The 18,032-nt window shown below is 31.7% G+C and overlaps 1 protein-coding gene and 1 long non-coding RNA gene across 2 annotated transcripts in view; both read left to right on the top strand.

Moving 5' to 3' along the window:
• Positions 1 to 12,485, top strand: part of LOC145322451 (uncharacterized) — a 67,140-nt gene extending 54,655 nt beyond the window's left edge. The window contains exon 18 of the mRNA XM_080164451.1: positions 11,723 to 12,485. The gene's annotated coding sequence lies outside the window, so the exon portion shown is untranslated. The remainder of the gene's footprint in view (positions 1 to 11,722) is intronic.
• A 2,207-nt stretch (positions 12,486 to 14,692) lies between these two features.
• LOC145322446 (uncharacterized) lies at positions 14,693 to 18,031 on the top strand. The gene is made up of 4 exons (XR_013880705.1): positions 14,693 to 15,103; positions 16,482 to 16,596; positions 17,386 to 17,515; positions 17,882 to 18,031. It is a non-coding gene; the product is annotated as an uncharacterized LOC145322446 (long non-coding RNA).
• Position 18,032: the final 1 nt, after the last annotated feature.

Raw genomic sequence — 18,032 nt, 5'->3', positions numbered from 1 at the left:
ATATTTTCACATTAGCTTTTATCCTATTTCTAGCTCCTGCTGGTGCTCTAACCCGGCGGGGCCAATTGCCTAACCTTGCGGGGCAATCGCCTAACCTAACCTAATATAACCTTTCAAAAGCTACTGTTAAAATACGACGAAACCCGCAACTTCGTTTCCTTTACATGACCCAAAAAAACTTACTACTTTATAAAGTAGGATTGGTGACATTATGACTACAGTTTTAAGCTGAAATAGATATCAAAACAAAATATGAAATGTAATTAGTAAATTACAGGGCAGTAAGAAAATAATATCATCAGAAAATGATCTAGTGTACGTTTAATTCTCCAGCTAGTCAAGAATAGCGGTTCCTAAAAAATAATTATATTGCCTTACAGTATAATATACTAACATGAATTTAGGATCAAATTTTTTTATTGGCACAAATGTAAAATGTATTTTATACTTATTCTATTTTTTAAAGTTTAAAGGTTTTTTTTTGTTTGTAGCTAGCTTAAGATTTCAATAACTAATGATTTGATTGAATTCTCGAAATAATGTAAAATTTAAATCGGTCTCAGAATGGTTTTAGGCTATTTTTCTGCCTTTTCCTTCCATTTTGAATACAAATCCCCTGGATGTTAAAGGGCAACCATATGTTTATTTATAGTAATAAAAGACATGTAACAATTTATGGAAAACAAAAGTAGCAGCATGTTTATCACAGGGTGATTTTTATTTTTTTTGATGAATAAAAGTAGTGCTTAGTTTAACCCACTAACCTCTGTTCGCGCGTTTTTTTGTGCTGTGAACTACAATCTAATACATATTTAATATTATTTCATAAATCTAAAGACTGTTGACCTGCTGTTTGTATACTTACTGATAACTGCATCAAATATTTTTGGTATATAACGCCCAACACCAATGATAAGAATAGAAAATTAAATTATGCATTACTTTTTATCATATCAAGAGATAAAAATGATAATTGTGAAACTTGACAAGAAATTTATCTTTTGCATACCGATTTTCAATAGTATGCTATAATTAATAGCAAAGAAATTTACAATCATCTAAAAGATTAACTGTATTTTTTTCTTGAGGAAAAGTTATAGGCTAGAGTACTAACCTATATATTATAATTGGAGTTTTACTCCAGGCATAATATAAGAAAGTGGATGGTAGAAATATGATCAGCTTATTTGACTTCAAATTAAGTTAGCAGAGTATACTTAACATAAATACATCTATGTGTTTTAAGTTTTTAATAGCGAAAATATTACCTAATTGGGGTGGGTTTATCTTTTAATTTCAAAATCCGCGCGCTTGTCATGGGAGCTCTACCGCCCACTGTTAGATATTCATTTAAGTAACATTCAACAGACAACCAACACTTTGTCTGAGAAGGGAAAGGGGACATTGGGCTGTAGCAAAAGTTTTATAATAGTGTTTTCTTATTTGTTTGCTTACAACTTTGGAGACTTTTATTAAGTTTTGATTGATTGGTATTTAAGTTGAGTTTCCAAGCTTTTTAACCACTAAGTGTTAGCTAAATAAGGGGTAAATTTGTGTATCATCATTGGGGATTTACATCACTTTATAAGTCATTGTCTTATCCCTTTAGATTCCTGTCTCCCTACTCTAACTATTTATGCCGCGCACCTAATATAGTAACAGTAGGAACAATTTTTAACTTCTTTAATTGTACCGCGAACCTATCACATCCCCAACAAAGAGCGGATGCCCTACATGACGAGCCATAGTTGCGGGTTAGTAGCAGAACTACTTTATAATTCATCTTGTCTGTCAGTCCATAACAATATGGTAAAATTTAATTTTAACCAATATTATTTCAGATAGATAAGTCAATTTTTGTGAAGATATCCCTTAACAAAAAGTAACAGCATACAACGAACTTACTTTGTCTGTCAGTCTGTTGGTCATGCTACATTTTTTATATTTATATTTAAGGGTTTCTCGGTTTTCTTATATATTCTCCTATCATTCTTTTCTTTTATTTCTATTCCTCTATTTCCTATTTATTATGACAACTTAACTGATCATTTACTTTATAATTTACTTTGTCCCACCATTATATTTACGTTTTTCTTGAGGTTAACATTGTTAAACCTTATATTAGATAAAATTACTTTAGTCTTAATACTATACCTCTATCATTAACTTAGTTTTTACTTATCCTCTCAACACTTTTCTTATTTTCTCGTCAACTCTTTCATATGGTTTTAATTTCATGAAATATGGATAGAATCGGCAGAGGGAACCAATAATAATTATACTGGTTAAATTTAAATCTAATAAAAGACATTTGGATGGCCTTAAAAGAAAATAATAACATCTTTTTTGTATTAAAACTTATAAACAGCGACAGGATGTCTTGTCGACCGCTATTTTTAAGTCAAATAATAGGGTAATTTAAGTGAAAATCTTTAAAAGCCTATAGTCCCGAAGAAGGAGCAGGTATAATTTAGGTAAAACCAGGTATGATTCAGCAAGTTTGTCTATTTTTAGGATCCATTGACCGCTTGGAGCGTGTTGTTTATAAATCCGCTAAACCGTTGAGGATAGCTGTGGGATAGGACAATGGCAATCAATTCAACTAGAATATTTTAGTTATTTTGAATATTACACCCATTTTACCATCCGTACATGCCTGAAATCACCAAAATTAGTACCTACTCTATAACTTACTTTTTCACTTCAATATTAATTAATAATTATTTTTTTCAAGTAAGGGGGGTGGGAGCTAAACACCAGCCTAGATAGAATCATTCTTTTAAAAGTGTGTATATTAAAGGGCAAGGCAACCGCGCGTATGCCACCTATAGTCCTCAGGAAAATCAACCTATAAAATTTTAAGATCAGCTGGAAGTCTAAACCTAAATAAGGCAATCCCCCTTTTTTAAAAACTATAACTTTAAATTGGATTTAATTTGAAGCTTAGTCGCGGCTGACGCGCGGCTGCTGAGCCTTGATATATTCTGTGCAATTTATGTGTGTATGTGTCACGTGAAGTGTGTGTAATGTTTATTGTGTAAAATATCCAATTTGGCAAATGATCTTTTTTTTACACGCAATTCTTCAAGTCTTAATTTCCCTCACTCTTAAATAATTATTAGTTTATTTACTGTTTCATAATTAAAAATTGTGGGCTTTACAGAAAGGCTTATTGGATGGATTTTATTACTAGAGGCTGAGGTAATTAAGTGGAGTGAGGGTTCATTTTTTCTATGGGGGGATTTCTCTCTGCATGTTGGCGGTACCAACCCACAAAATAGTTACAAACCTTATCTGGACCTATGAGAAGCTTTACTGTATTGGAGAATCATATCGGTCAGTGGTTGGCGAAATGGACGTATGTATACTTGTTTAAAGTTAAATTACTGCAAACTTGTCCAGCGCACAATAAAAATGTTTCTTATGACTAAGAAAACTTAAATACAATCATTAATTCTAAGTACCATCAATATTTCATTAATTAACGAAAATAGAAATACCACAAATCTGTTTTAAAAAAGATAAACACTAACACAAATATTTTTTCTCTAGCTTCCAAATGACCAAATAAAAAAATAATAGGATAGACTATAATAATTAGGAAGGACTGGAAAGTGTCATGTGTGACCTCATAAAAATATGTTTAAACACAAAGGATGAGAGGAGAATTGAGAAAGGAAACCTTAAAAAAGAGATGGATTTAGACTTATTTTATGACGTCACCCATGACACTTTCCAGCGCTTTATATAGACAGTAACAACAAAAATTAAAATCTACATGAAAATATACTTTAGCTTTTTTGTCTCATAGTTAAGTGTTATAGATTTAGAATGTATTATTTTGCAATTTACAACAAATTGACGCTAGCCATGGTGTCCCATGGAATCTGCAAACAATTCCAGTGCACATTGGGGCAAATCAACCAAAAAGGGGATTTAATTATTTAGTACCCTTAAAATTCATCTCACAAAAATTTCATTTTATACTTTTTTGTAGGTAATTCAACAACAAACAAATTTGCTTTTATGTTTTTTTCTGTCATTTGAAAGGAACATGGAGATAAAGGTCATTTTATGAAGGTAGATAGAAAATTACCAGATTAACCCCTCCCAAAAATAGCCCCCACTTACCCTATCCATCTATCTATCCATCAATCTATCCATCTATCTATCCATCTATCTATCCATATATCTATCCATCTGTCTATCCATCTATCTCTCCATCTATCTATCCATCTATCTATCCATCTATCTATCCATATATCTATCCATCTATCTATCCATATATTTATCCATCTGTCTATCCATCTGTCTATCCATCTGTCTATCCATTTATCTATCCATCTATCTATCCATCTATCTTTCCATCTATCTATCCATCTATCTATCCATCTATCTATCCATCTATCTATCCATCTATCTATCCATCTATCTATCCATCTATCTATCCATCTATCTACCCATCTATCTATCCATCTATCTATCCATCTATCTATCCATCTATCTATCCATCTCTCTATCCATCTATATATCGATCCATCTATCTATCCATCAATTATTCATCTCTTTATCCATCCCCTATCAATTTATCCATCCATCAATCTATCCCTCTATCTATCCATCCATCTATCCATCTGTCTATCCATTTACTTATCCATCTATCTATCCATATATCTATTCATCTACCTATCCATCTATCTATCCATCTATCTATCCATCAACTATCTTGAATTTCGTGTTTAAAATGTCTAATTATGGGTTTTGGTTATCAGAGCAATATGAGAATTTTTTAGTAGCGCAGCTACCCTATCACTAGCTTTTTGGGCCCTTTAAAGTGTAACTAGGTTAATTGTAGTCCGATTTTAGTGTTCAAAGTGTCAAATTTGGGGTCATGGAATTCATTTCAGTAGGAGGGGAGGGGATGGTGTAAATGGGGGTGGATGGGGATCCTTATTTTAGCAAGCTACAAGTTTCACTTTATTTTTAGGTTTAATAAATCCATTATAAATGTGAGCATGATTAACATAAATTTTTATTATCTAATATCTATATTTATAATGATATTATGATTCTTGTTTACTGTTTATATGTACACTAGCGGTTTCGCCCCTAGCCTCTAGAAGATTTGCCCCAAGAGGTAATTAAACAAGGATGACAACATCCATGAAAGAAGCGAAGCTCTGAAATGGAAGGACAAACGAACATTAACACTTGTGAAGTGTCAGAACTGAATATTAATGCATGTCTATACAAAATTGTAATAAAACCTGATTAAATACATGTTACTGTTTAAGGACATACTGACGTTTTTAGGACTTGATTATTGAGATGCTTCGCTTATTACAATAGACGTTATTGAAATAGGAATCAGTATTAAAAAAATCAGATGAATAGGATATTTTTAACATTCAAAACCATTATTTGTTGTCAAAAAAGTAAAAATCAGCCTATTATAAATGGATGTACGGACTTTCTGGTAACGATTATAGAGTTGCTGTGCTTTCTAAGTCGTACCTAACTGTTGTAGAAATCAGCATGAAAAGTTTGAGATCGATAGGACAATTCTAGCCTGTTTAAGTTAAGTAAAAGAGCTAACTGTACCAGACGTACGGACGGACCGACCCTAATTATAGAAATATGAAAAAATTGAGGGGGATTTTTATTTTTGAAAAAGATCTTTAAACAATCACAGGACCAGTAGATATATTCCCTGAACAGTAGAATTCAATCAGTTTAGTGGTTAGCGAGATCTTAAGGGATGGGCGGACAGACAAACAGACATCAAGCTACTTTGTATTATATATTAACACCTAGGGATCTAAGGAACAAAACAATAACCGATTAATATGTGTACATCCCCAATATTGATACATATTTAATAAATTATATTACAAAATTATTTGTCTGTAGATGACAATTAGTGGTTGAAAAGTTTTGACACTCATCTTAATGAACCAACCAATAAAAAATCAATTAAATTTCCTGTTCTTAGTTAAGTTTTGACACTCATCTTAATGAATCAACCAATAAAAAATCAATTAATTTCCTGTTCTTAAAGTTCTTATGCTAACGAATATAAAAACGTTATTATAAAACTTTGAAGTTTGGGGACTAGTGTAATTAACAGTCCCCTCCCTTTCTAAATAAAACTGCTGACTTTAAACATGAATACCCTGTAACTTCATAATTTAAAAAACAAAGCATTACCAATAGACAGACAGAAGACTACTTGCTAATTCCAATTTAGAATGATTATAAGAACCTCACGTTATTTGCATATTAACTTTACCTTTCCGCAGTGAGGTAGGGGACATTGGGCTGTTTATAACACTAGTCCCCAAAGTTTTACAGTTGTGTGTTCAAACGTATTAACTACTAACTTTAATCTACACAAGGGGTTATTTGGTGTATTATCATTGGGGATGTACAACAATTTATTGACCTTTGTCTTATCTCTTTAGATCCCTGATATTTGTAATGATCTATAGAAACGATTATTTAGTTACATTAAAACATCAAACATAAAGAGGTTTAGATTTAGGTTTAGCCCCCCCCCCCCCCCTCTCCTCTTCATCATTTAGTACAATGGAACTTGAAAATATTTATTATTAACTTTAATTCTAAGTCGGAATAAATATTTCCCAATATGTCTATGTTTTTGTGTCTTTTATTTATTTGAATTATTTCTTAAGTTTTGACTTTAAAAGCGCATTTAAACGCCTTTTCTTACAAGCTTTTCGTGCACCCACGTTCAGAAAACGGGCTAAAAACCCCTACGGGGGCGCGGGGGGGTAAATGAAACCAGTACTGGCGATTAAAATATGTCTTTGGGTAATCAAATATCGTTTTTTTAGCCGGCGACACCCGGCGAAAACGTGTTTCCTCTTACTGTCTTCTTAAATGTTGATTAAAAAACAAACAAATAAAAACTAAAATCTTGACTTCAACTAGAATTATTTAGGACTAATTTCTTCAATTTGTGTTTTTTTCTTTTATACTGTCAAAATATATGTAATGCATGACTCATCAGAAGTTATTTTGTCTAATTACGTTAATTCTAAGAGATTTTATAATAATTTTAAAATTGTTGGTGAAACACAAAAAGTATGCCTTTTTCTGTAAGAAAATTTTTGCATTTCTTGACTTCCATGCATTAGAATGCTTACTTAAAAAGCGTATTTTTACGATTCCTTTGAAATCTGATGTACATTGGGTATGATAATACTCATAGAATGTTTAAAACTTGATTTGGGGGTGGTGAATTGTTGCCCCTTGTTGCCCCTATGTGCAGTGGTTAAGACTAAAGTTAAAGTTATACTGCAAAATGCCTCGCATGGGCAAGACTGACGTCCAGAACAATGTTCTGGTACGATCTGTCAGTCCAGAATCACGAAGAGGTTCCTAACACTTTTTTTACTGTCCAATTGCAGCAATTTTTCTACAGAAAAATTGGTGTAAAAAGAAAAATATTTCTTCCCAAAACTGTTTGATCCAAAACTAATGTCCATGCTTGATTGAGGCTGGTGAGTATACACCAGTGTTACTACATGCATTGTTTTACCTTAATTAGAGAGTAGCTGCGATGCTCTTAAACTTTACGCAAATGATGCCACACCAATGGTAAGGCCGCTGTGAGCTAAACAGATAATAGACACAGATAGTGGGGCACGATTTTTATTAAGTAATGCACACGCTAAGTCTAGTTTCATTTCTTGGAAACTTTTAGATTTTTTTTAGTAAATTAAAACTATTTTCAGGGCTGACTAGGTTGTGTCTGGAAATAAAATAAAATTCCTCGTATTGCACAAAATTACCCCCACATGTAATTATATATTGGGCTTCGAACCATGGACTGTTGACTCGAAGGTTGAAAATTAAAAGCCTCACATCGTTTAAGAAAAACCATAGACAATTACATTTTCTATAAACTTTATTTTATCTAAAGGATTATTATGAAAAATCAAAATTTACAACAACAAAAAAGGATTATATAGGATTTTAAGTATTTTTATTGGGAAGGATGAAAATGTATATTTGAGGTCATGGGGAGTCTAACTGTTTACATGATCGTAGTGGACATACAGACAGTAAGACATAATTTTACTGTATATTATAGAAAAATAAGTACATTAACTTTATGTATTTCTCCTTTATTTCCTTTCCCTGAAGTAAGAACTCCTTGTTAAAAAGAAATGTATAATTTTTATTTCTATGTTTGGCAAATGTTATGCCATGCTAGGGGCACAACGTAACATAAATTCTGTTAACATAGAGTGGGAAACTACAAAAATTTTAAATATCTACCTTGCTTGATTATGAAAATTCACTTCATGACCAAAATATTTTTACTTCTTCAACATTTAAGCTCCATTACGAAGGCCCTGCTAATTTAGGTTAAAATCATACAGCTACCCAAATTTGTAAAACTACATTTTCTTATTCGTTGGCTCTAAAACTTTAGGTACTGTAACTAAAATTTAATTTTTGTTGGCTGGTTCCAAATTATTAGTGTCCAAACTTATCAACTAATGGTTACCCCCCTGAAACTTTGTAACCCCTCACTTACCCCCCTTAAGATTTAAAATTATATTAGATCCCCCCAATTATCATCCATTGTCTTATCCCGTAAGATCCTTGGATTCAAATACATAGATTGTCCGAAAGCCTGATACTTAAAAAGCCAGATTCACACTCAACATATATAAAATTAATCTTCCTCTCAGTCAATCTATGTATGCCATACTTCTAGTTTCTCAATGGACTTGTAGATACTAGTAAAAATATATATTTTTGGGATTATGGTTATTACAATACATTCATCAAAGATAAAAATTAATCATTGATGAAACCTTTTATTTTGCCTCTTAAAATGATCTCATACTGGCCTACCCTTGGTCAATTAAAATGTATACTTGCCTGGCCTGCCATTGGCAATTTAGTCTGTGTATTGGCCTATCATTGGTCATTTGTATTGTATGACGTTATTTTTTATAGGCACTATAAACAGCTTCATCATTGATGAATAGGATAAATGTAGTAATATTTTAATTTTGAAAGTTTTAAGGAGTTCATAATTACTTCAAAACATTATTTTATGCTAAATATTAAGCAAAATAATATACAAGTTTTTAAAAACTAATCTATGTGTTTGATAGTAGACCGCCTATGGCTGTTTCCAAGTGAGCTAGAACCATGTTGCTTTACCAGGGGATAAATGGAATGGCCAAAACACGATATTATGCATAATAGTTATCGCTTCTAAACAACAATAGTGATTATATTAAGAGATATTTGACCCCTCCCCCAATCCCTACTAAAAAAAGTCAAATAGACTTAATACCTTTTATAAGAAAAGCGGCTACGTCTCTATAATCTTGGAGCTCTGTATTCGAAGGAACTGAGAGGGGCTAGAAAAATAACTTAAAAACCAACCCAAGACCTAAAATGAAAATAAAATGGCCTAAAATCATCTTATGACCTGTTTGAATCAATTCAGTTCATAAGATCTTAAGCTTCAGACAAAATTATCTTACTACCATACAAAAAAGGGTAGCTATTTATATTAACTTCTTTGGATGTATCAACAATAAACAAACCACTGCACTGTACAGTTGGGTAAAAAGATATTAAGTTTAGTTTAAAGCTAAAAAAAAACATTACATGAAGAGACTATACAGCTTTATTTCAGTTTACTGAAAAGTAATTTTTAGAGGAGCTTCGAGTCTTAAAAATCATTATAGGTTTCTAAAAGTTTAAAAAGTAATTCATCTGTTTGCTGTGCAGAAAAATAGCCCTGTAAAAAATATCCTACGTTCTACTTATTTTCCCCACTGTGCATTGGCTATTTTGGATGACTTTGACTTATCCCTTTATCCCTTATTTTGACCCGTTTTTACTTTTATCTTTGTTAGAATTACAAATTATTATTGCAAAATTAAAATTATTTATATATATATATCAAATGAAGATATTACAACTTATAACAAATGTTAAAGTACTTCTTGATTGAGCTGAAAACTTTGATATTATTTACAATAAACAAGTATTTGGCTATTTTTCATATATGGTATAGGTTGGTTGTCAACTCTTTAATTTTTAACATAATTTTAAAAGTTAATTAATGTAAAAATCAAATTTCCAGTATGGTTTCGAAACCAATTAATGTCCAGTTGATAAGAACTGGTTCTCGGCCATACTGAAAATCCACGAAAATTAACATAAAAAAACTGGTTTTGATCTTATAATTTTTAATTTTAATATCCGCAGAAGGCTGTTCTTCATTAGAATAAGCTCAGTCTAATAAAAAAAAAACATTGAGTTCAAAATCTTTAAAATTATCGACCAAATACAATCTTTGAAAGTAAAGTTATAATTTAAGTTAATTTCAATTACAACAAATTTTATTATATTATTATTTGCAGTTAATGTTTGGCGGGCCAAATTTGGCTCAACGTCAATTTGCGCAACTCAGTTTTTCCTCGGGGGCACGCGGGGAGTGTGATTAAATTTTGTTCAAACAAGTATATAACTATATATAATGCCTTATTTTACTTTTTTACTACGGGATAAAATTATTTATATATGTGTATATCTGTTGTCAGAATTGATTTTTGGACTCTTTGTTTTTCTAAAAATATCAAATAGGATGCTGTGAGAATTGGTGCAAAAAATATGACGTAACAAAAAAAATTAGCCAATGAGAGTCCACTACCATTGCCGCCATTGGTCAATAACGGCCTCTCATTGGCTAATTTTTTTGTTACGTCATATTTTTGCACCAATACTCACAGCATCATCAAATAGCTAAAAATCAAATCAAAATGTATTGTGCAACATTAAACGTACATAGTTGTCTGGGTTATACATCTATTAAACTAAATTTATGTAAACAAGGATGATAACATCTTTAAGTAGTGAATCATATTATATGAAAAATAATAAAAAACTGAAATTAATAAATGGCAGAAAGTAAGCCATGGAGAAATATTAGCCTGGGTATCTCTTAAAGCAACCAAGCAAGCATATTTCTCTAATAGAAATCTCATATTCACATTGTATTTTTACCAGATTGAGAGACAGACAAACTTACCAGATGATTTATAGAATAGAAGAATATCATCGCAATAAATATTTGAGTAGCCGAAAACTTCCATAAGCTTTCAGCAAAGTTGGAATCAATGATTAGGAAATTTTATACACTTACTTGAATTAATGTTGATCATGATTATAAAAATTGAATAAAATATTTACTAAAATATGCATAAGTTTTGGTATATTTGTGGTGCGTGTATAATGTGTCGTCTCAAACCAAAATTCATGCGCCCTCAGTAACTTGTAAATCAAGTCTTAAATCACACAAAACGTTGAATATTTTCCCCAGGGCTCGGCAGCCGCGCGAAAGCCGCGTGTAAGCCTCTGTGAAATCGTCATTTTATATCTTTAAAATCCAGCTTGATATCTAAACCTGTACCTAAACAGACAATCCATCTTTTCAGAATTCTTATTTTTTCTCACAAAATCGGATTTAAATTTGAGGCTTATGTGCGGTTGCCGAAAATATTTCAGATAATTATCCTTCTGACTTTCAATTATTTCCACTTTTTAAAAAGTAAAATATTATAAAAATACAATTTAGAGGGGAAAAAAGTGTTTTGTCTAACATTGAAACCAAACTTTAAAATATAAACCCAATAAGAATTACATAATTTTATTACTTTTTCAGGCTAAGGCACGTGGTAGAGATTTAAAGAAACAAATCAGAAACTTATTAAATTTTGGACATTAAATCCTGGTTTTTTTTACTCTTTTCTATTTCAATTTAAGTCTTACTTTGTGTATAAAACAAATGTCTAAATTTTATAAATCAAAACTCTAAATGTCTTTTTTCGTGATTTTTCTTGAAAAAAATCTATACAAAGGGCATTTTATTTATTCTAGTCTATAAAATTAAATTATTTGTTAATAATTATAACCTAAAGTTGTATATATAAACAGCCCATTTCACAAATCAATTTTTAAAATATGCCTTCATAGTATTGTTGATTATATAGCATTTCAATTATATATAGTTCTATAAAAATCCTTATTTATTAGTGTTCCTTTTATAAAATAACTTTATCACCTAAAAATCTCCTTATTTTGCTTCTTGGGCATTTTTATTAGTTGTTGAAATTCTTCCCATCCATGTACAGTAGTAGTTGTTGTAAAAAAAACCACCCGCCCCCCATTGTAAGCAAGATCATGCAATTTTTCTATTAGAATAATTTTTGCACACATTTCTGCACATAACGAGCAAAAAAATGTTGTAATCAATGCTAAAGACATTATGAACTACTTTACATATTATTTGGCTTGCTTGCTACAAGTCAGTATAAAGATTATTGTAGTCCTCAAGTGATGTTGGTTTAGTGACAAATTTTCTTGTAATTTATTATGTATATTTATATATTTATTGTATTTATTAAGAAATAAAATAATAATATCAATTAATGTGTTTTACTTAAGTGCATGCAAGACTTAAAGAGAAGTTACGCTATAAAGAATTAGGCATTAATAAAATTTTTAATCTCTAAACCTTAAAAATGAATTAATACATAAACTATATTTTAAAAAGGATGACAACATCCATGAAAGCAAGGCTTTGAAACGGTAGGGCAAGCGAACTTGTAGAGTGTCAGAACTGAAAAAGCAGAATATTGATGCATAAATCTTAACAAAATTGTAAGTAAATTAGTTGTAAAACTTATTAAATACAGGTTACTGTTTAAGGACAAACTTACATTTTTGGGACTTGATTATAGATATGCTTCGCTTATAACATTGTACCTTGTGATAATAGGAATAAGATTTTTAAAAATCAGATGAATAGCTTAATTATAACATACACAATTTTTTTGTCAAAAAAGTAAAAAAATCAGCATGTGTCAAACGGACGTACGGACTTTCTGGTAACGATTATAGAGTTGCTCTCGAAATGTTACATGAATCATCATCCAAACATCAATAAATTAACGAAAAGAGCTAACCGTTCTGGACGTACGGACCGTCCATAATTATAGAAAAGCTTCGATTCTAAAAATTTTACCATAGCAATAAGAATACTTTTTCATTTTTATTTGTGCTGATAGACAAAAACAGGAATGCATGTTACCCACATGTTACACAAGACAGATATATTCCAAGCAGAGGCGGGCGAAATAGGTTTTTCAAATCCAAGTCGTAGAATTAATGCTTCAGCCATTTTGCCACTGTGTTAACTATTTCAAAAAGTGTAATAATGACAACAAACTCACTTTTTAATGGAGTAAATAGACAAATGTGAAATTTTTAATATGACCGTCCTGGCAGGCACAGAATGGCATCAAATCTGGCAGGGTCATCAAGGTAAAGATAATTTTTGTTTGTTTGACTTAAACAAATCAATTGAAATTTCCAAGTCAATTCTGCAGGCCCTGATTCTCCAGGTATCTAGAAAACTTTAAATGGCTCTTGTGAAATTTTATAATTCAGATGATGAACTTAATGTTATATGATTAATGTTACAGGATTATGAGAAAACTTCTGAGACAGACCACTAAAAAGCTGAAATCACGAAACCTTTGGAACTCAAATATATAATGTTAGTTCTTTTAGCTACTCTAATAGTCTTTATGCTTGCTAGTAAAGCTTTATATTATAACTAGCGGTTTTGCCCCTAGCCTCTAGTGGATTTGCCTTAAGAGGTAATTCAAAAAAAAATTAAATACCATTGGTGGTGTGACCACCAAAGTTTCAATATCCTGACTTAAAAAAATTGGGGGTGGGGGTGTTCCACCTCCAAAGAAAATAGCCTAAAACCACCACAAGACCAGTAGTTATATTCCCAAGAGTAGAATCCAATAGGTCCAGCGGTTACCGAGATCTTAAGCTTCAGACTGACGAACATACAGACAGACATCAATCTACTTTGTATTATGGATACTTTGTTCTATACCACTAACATTTCTAAGATTTTACGTAGTGTAAAGTTATATCAATATTCTCAACTGAGGGACATTTGATATATTAGAGACTTTAGCAAATATAAAAATAGATTCGTTTTTTAAAAATCATCAATCTTGTTTTATACAAGAATAAACAACTAGAAAGTGTTAATGACCTTCCTATTTTAATACAAGTTTTTCAAAATTAAAAATTAGGAAATAACTGAAATGATCAAGTTTTTAAAGGAAAGTTTTGGTTTATTTTTTTTATATTTATAATTGAGCCTTAAATAGGAGCGTCTATTGGGAAAAAGTGTTTGTGATAGCAATCATAAAACATTGAAAAATGGGTAAAAAGAACTTCATTTCCCGGAAACTGAAGGACCGATTGGTTCCTGATCAGAAAATCTTTATAATGGTCAGTGAATTTTATACCAGAGGAGCTGTCCACCCTCCCGTAAAAATATCCGGTGCTTTCCCACGAAATGCCAGCCTGCCCTCCTACCCCTTCATTTTTTATATATGCCCAACTCCTGCGGGGTTGCCCTAATATAACCTAACATGACTTAAGTAATAAACAAAAAAAGGAACCCCCCCCCCCCATCTTGTTTTTACAAATATGGGAGAGGATCAGGATGGTTGTTTGTGCTCAACAAGAAACTTAAATAGAAAATGCCAAAAAATTCAATTTGTTTTTTTTTGTCTATTTTACTAAAATCCACCCACCTTGAGACTAGTATCACACCCGTTAAAGCTAGATAAAAAATCTAATTTCATAATAAATAGATTACCAACAAGCAATCTATGTTTTTTCTAAAAAGAAAGGACAACAGCTTTCTTCTGAAAGCCACTCAAAAAAATTTCGGGCGAAAAAGTAAAGAAATTTAAATTGATATGAAATTTTTATAAAAATAAAAAATGTTCCAAAAGAAAAATAATAAATCCACCAAAATAAAAAGTACAGAAAGTGTATAAAACTATGTTTGTTTATGTCTAGTAAGCTAAACTAGGCCTGTATGCTTTGAGAAGAAAGCAAGCAGACAAACAAACATACATATTATTTGGAGGCATACATTAATATTTTGTTTAGTCTCAGACTAATACTCAACAGAAATGGCTGTCAAAGTTCATATTACTTATTGGTGAGTTTTTATTTATTTTATAATTATTAAAATTAAAGAATATTAGATACCTTAATTTAAAAGTTTGAACAAAAAGATAAATTCTATGTTATCTTATCGACGTTCAGTATTTTGTTTTTATGAATACAAAGGCAATGATAGGTATTATTACTTTTATATTCACCCATAGCTTTCAGGGGGCATCACAAAAATGATTAAAAACCTTTCCAATAATACCAATACGAAACTTCTCGTTTTACACATTCAGTCTTAATATATTTTTAAGAAAAATCTACTAGGGTCGGCAGCCGCACGGCTTTAATTTGCGGCTTCAGCTGCGTGTGCCTTATGTTAGCAGCGGCTAAGGTGGACTTTAAAAAATGGTGGCTGCGGGCTTGGCTGATTGTTCCTTATAGCCGCCTAGCCTTTTCAACTCTTTACAGTTTGTTACGGCTGCCACGTTTTGGTAGCTGCCAATTCATGTAGAATGTAGGTATACTGCGTAATTTTTCATAAATAAAGTGTCGCTATGGTTTCTTTTATACTCCCTACTATTATTTGATCATAATACATATTTTTATTCATATTCCTGTATAAATATACTAGCGGCTTCGCCCCTAGCCTCTAGGGGCTTTGCCCCAAGAGGTAATTAAAAAAATAAGGTAGTACATGTGGTGGATCTTCATCTTCATCATATTATAATTATACATCAAAAAAAAAAAAATTTTGGATCCTCATCTTCTTTAAACTGTAGGTATATCAATTATACATAAAAAAAAAAATTGGATCCTCATCTTCTTCAAACTGTATATCAAAAAAAAAAAAATGAGGGGGAAATTTTCATTTTGGAGGGGGTTGGGGGTGTCCCACCCTCCAAGAAAATAGCTTAAAACCACCACAGGACCAATAGGTATATACCCTGAAGAGTAGAATCCGATCGGTTCAGTGGTTACCGAGATCTTAAGCTTCAGACAGACAGACGGACAGACAGACAGACATCGTTCATATAGATATGTATCATATTGGCTTTCTCTGTTAAAAATTATGAGTACAATTAATTTTCTGATATAGTACTTAAACCATTGACAACCATATTACAGGACTTTACTGGAACTTTCAACTTTTAGCCAGCTAAAATTCTAAATATTATTTCATAAGAAATTCTATGGAGTAAAGCTATATCGACAGCTTTAAGTTGCTTTAAAAAAGAATAAAATTGAGAATTTTAACAGGCAATGTAGCAAAAATGGTGCTCACATTGAATTATGACTTCTATTGGCTGCGCAACTTGCATCTAGGGATACAGTATTCTAAAGGGAAGGTTAGGGGACAGAAAGTACCAAAAAATCATTCAACCAATTTAACACTTTATTTATGTTTTTTTCTTTTTTATTTTCAGTGGTGGGTGAGGGTACGGCCCCAAGTTCCGCCGGTTAAAGGAGGAACTTGAGAAGAAATTCCCCGGAATTGAGGTGACAGGGGAGAGCACCCCCTCAACTACTGGATATTTTGAGGTAAAAAACAATTTTAGGTTGAGATCATGGAAAGAAAACAAAGTTTCGGGTTTCGTCGCATTATCACAGTAGCTTTTTTCCCATTTCTAGCCCCTGCGGGGCAATCATTAACACTTACCTAACCTAAAATAACCTTACAAATGCTACTGTGAAAATGTGACGAAACCCGCAACTTAGTTTTCTTTCCATGACCCTTAAGTTGTATAATACATTATTATAAAATATGCTTTTAAGTTGGTAAAGTAGCTTGTGTAATGTATTTCTACATATTGTATAAGTAATTGATCAGACGATGGATAGTTCATTTAACTATTCCAGCAGCATCAAAGAAACTAAACAATTTGATTGCTTTTGTCTGTAAGTCCTAACCTGTGTAATTGTATGATAATTAGTTGCACCTGTTTTTGAGCTAAGGCATCCCTACTTCCAAATATTGTTGGAATGTTAAAAATACAACAGTTAATCAGGAACAAGGAATGGCTATTCCGAAGAAAAACTATTGTACCCAAGCTTAAAGTAATTTAATTTTATGCCAGCAAAACTCTTTCATTACTTATAAAAAAATTACTTGTCAGCATTTTATGGTACTAATAAAGAAAATTGTGTATTCAACACAAAATGACAGGTTAACAGTTGCTTAAATTTGAAGCAAATTAGTTTTCCAACAGATGAACCATCATTTGTCCCAGCAGAAATAAAGCAGGAACCCTTTAACAGCTTATTCTTTAGTTGAGGTGAATGCTACACGTTACTAAAATTCAGGGACCCCAAAATTGAATTATACTTTAGGTTCAGATAGTTGATGGTGCCTTGCTTCACAGCAAGAAGAACGGAGATGGCTATGTTGACAACTCAGCCAAGATGGACAAGATCTTTGCTGGCATTGAAGCAGCCATGTAAAGCATTCCAATAATACAAGGTACTACAATTACTTATTCAATTTGTTCAAATGAGTGCTCAGTAGCCTCTCATTAGTAGAGTGGCTTGATTGTTGAATTGTTAGGCAGTTGCTTGAAAGAAAAATCATTCGTTTTTTAGTTTTTATGGCTAGATTTACCTCAATATTATTTCTTACTAGCGATAGCTGCCAATGCAAATAAAAACATGCCCTATAGTTAGGAGAATCTACACTTTCAAAATCACATCTATATATTATTGATAACTTCTGAAAAACTCCAAAATTTGCCAACTGAATCTGTCAGATATACTGACTGAAGTACAGACCAACCCTAGTTATAGGGAAGCTTGTGCTAGTAAACGTGTATAAATTGATTTTAATTTTTAGACAAAGACAGTAAAGTATGAGAAGAGGAGCAATGATGGAAGAATCTAAAACCAGTTCATCTGTGTGGATTCTACTTGATGAATTTATCTTCGACCTTGCATTTTACTGTCCTTGTTAACCCGCAATTCTAAAATAAATAATTAAAATCAAT

The sequence above is a fragment of the Acartia tonsa genome, chromosome 1 (assembly GCF_053477335.1).
Source record: "Acartia tonsa isolate MP-2025a chromosome 1, ASM5347733v1, whole genome shotgun sequence".
NCBI lineage: Eukaryota > Metazoa > Arthropoda > Copepoda > Calanoida > Acartiidae > Acartia > Acartia tonsa.
Note: the sequence above shows the minus strand (reverse complement) of the source record. Positions and strands in the feature narration are given on the sequence as shown.